Source organism: Octodon degus, unplaced genomic scaffold (assembly GCF_000260255.1).
Source record: "Octodon degus isolate 3935 unplaced genomic scaffold, OctDeg1.0 scaffold00014, whole genome shotgun sequence".
Lineage (NCBI taxonomy): Eukaryota > Metazoa > Chordata > Mammalia > Rodentia > Octodontidae > Octodon > Octodon degus.
In genome coordinates, this window is record NW_004524590.1 from 8,758,655 (window position 1) to 8,761,659 (window position 3,005).

A 3,005-nucleotide genomic window follows, 5' to 3' on the forward strand; every position below is an offset into this window, starting at 1 on the left:
ACACTTGTGTTAGTGAACACCACACCTCACTCCGCCCGCAGCTCAGGCCTGGGATCAGGGACCATTCTTTGTATTTGTGTCTGCACCCCTGCCAATGGGAGCAGTGCTCAGTCATGTCAGGTGCTCACTGTGGTTTGATGGGTTCTGAAGCAGTCACCTTTCCAGAAGAGCTTAGATCTAAAATGGCTCCCATGGTTCATGTGTTTGGAAGGTGACTGGATCACGGGGGCACATAGCTGACTTACTATTAGGAGACGGGGTCTGACCAGAAAAGGCAAGTCACTGTGTGAGTGACCTGAAAGGGTCATCTTCATTCCTAGCTTCTCCTTCAACCCCTCTGCTTCCTGGCTACCATGACATCAACAGCTTTTTCTCCTCATCCCTCTCTACCTTCAAGCCATCAGACTACGGACTGAAATTGTGAACCAAAATAAAGGTCTGCTCCTTTAGGTTGTAGGTGTTGGGCATTGTGTTTCATCAACAACAACAACAACAAAAAGGTGACTAACACTCACTCCATGTAACCACATCTGGAGGGCATGCAGGTCATCAGAGACAAAGACAGCTATACCACTTGTGGAAGGAGCCCTACGGAAGAAAGAAGAGTTGGTTTCCAATATCTGAAGGACCGCTATGGCATGGATTTGTGCTGTCTCCCCCAAATGCACATTGTGATTAGCTGTGAGAAACTGATTCAAGGGCCAGCCAGACAGCTCAGGGGACTAAAGTGCCTGCCTATGCAGAGCACAGAGACCGAGGTTCGATCCCCAGAACCATATGCTGTGCAGACCCCACCCCCAGGGCACACTGAGATGATGACTGAGACTGGGCATGGTGGTGCCAGCCTGTAATCCCAGCACTTGGGAGGCTAAAAACAGGAGGATCAGTATGAGTCCAATCCGTGCAGTGACTCTGTAGACCCTGTACTAAATACAGAGAGAGAGAGAGACAGACAGAGACAGAGACAGAGACAGAGACAGAGACAGAGAGACAGAGACAGAGATTGAATCAGGAAAGCTCCCACTTCATCAGTGGATTAGCTTATTGATGAGATCACAATATGATGGCACTACTCAGAGATCATAGAAGTGAGGCAGGAATGGGATCATGGGGGAAAACCTTGAGCATATATTGGTCCTGGTCCTCCCTCCCTGGTTTGCTCTCCCCTCTCCCATCCTAGCTGTCATGAGGAGAGCACCTTTCCTCTGCCACTCCCTCTTACCATGCTGCTGCTATGAAGCCAGTTGACCAGGGACTGTAACCTCTGAAACCATGAACCAAAATAAGCATCTCTTTCTTAAAAGCGATTTGTGTCCTGTATTTTGTGACAGTAACAACAAGAAAAGAAAAGAAAAAAATACCTTTTGGGCCTTGTCCCAGGGTTCCATCAGGTGGAAGGAAGATGTAGGGGAGGTCATGAGCAGGTAGAACCTAGGTCAAGTCAGGAGCACGTTGTTCCCAAGAAAAGGACTCTCCACAGAGTGCTACTTCCACCACGGATACTGCAGAAACCATCCTGAGACATCAGACCAGGATCAGTCTCTACTTTTCCAACCTAGAGAACCCACCAGGGCATGGTGATGCTCCTTCCCAACAGCACCTAGGTATAGACCAAGAGGCCAAGAGGGTCAGGCATGAGACATCTGGCACTGATGTGCTGGACCTGTTCAGAGCCACCACCATGGGCATGCAAGGGTTGTGAAAGGGCCCTGGCTGGGCTTCACGTTCATCTTTGCCACCTTGAAATTACTGTGTTTTGAACAAGGCTGCCACAGTTTTGGTTTGCACCAGGTCCTAAACCTTGAGGCCTAGATCTGCGCCACTTGCCTTCTGTGAGTGGAATGATCTTCCAAAGTAAGACAACCTATGGAGGTAACTGGACTCTTGGTGCATCACACAGCCATGCAACTCCTTAAGGAAGGAAATGGGTGAGATAGCTTTGCAAAAATTAGTCACGATGAGACGTGCCCAACTATTTGCTGGTCGTCTTGTGTTTATGAGAATGAATTGATAAGATTCCCCAAAAATCATTCTAGCAACAACAGCTGGTGTTGTTTCTGCATCTCCACCATGCTCAGCTCATTGTTTTTATTTAATCCTGGCAAGAACAAGGAGATATATGACTCTACAGATGAGAAAAATGGGGCTCTAAGAATTAAAGTGACTTACCTAAAATGTCACACCAAGCAAGTGGCAGAGCCAAGAGTAACACCGAACTCTGCCTGAACCCAAGTGCAGGCTTTCTCCTTTGCATCGCTTTGCTTGAGTCTGATTCTGCTTCCAAAGTTTCCTTGGGCCAAAGAAATCGGAGTGCAAGGCCAGCTCTCCCGGGCCAGGCCCCACAGTGCCTGTCTGTGACAGTCCAGCTAGTGACACTGAGAACCATCTGTGACAGCTGGCCCCATTCGCTGGACTTCTCTTCCTCACTCCACTCCTTAAAGATTCTAATAACTTTTCTGCAGCTGCAGGCAGAGCCAATCTCTGCTAGCTTCAAATAATGTAGAAGTCTCAAAAAGATTCTTAATGGAACTTCTCTATTTCTTTTCCTTATTTTTCCTTTGTGTGAAAAAAGAGAAAACATATGATCTGAACCTATCAGACACCTTGGAAAATCCCCAGGAGGAACCCATTAGCAATTCATACAGCTTATTTAATTATTATTAAAATGCCAAAACTGATAAATAGCTAGAAATGCTTTAAATGAAAAGTGTGCAATGCCCGGCACCACAAGTCATGCTGGCCCCACCCCTAGGGCATGATGAGAGGGCAGCTGAGACTGGGTGTGGTGGCGCATGCCTGTAATCCCAGCACTTGGGAGGCTGAAAGTAGGACAGACATTTCCAGCCATGAGGATAACCCACTACTATTATAGACTAGTGGACTACATTGGATTACTTTGCTGAATTCATGCACCTACAATATATGAATGGCAGTGGAATACCCATCTCTGACAAAGCTAAACAAAAAGGGGGACATAAATGAAGGACCATTTTGTACTGATATAT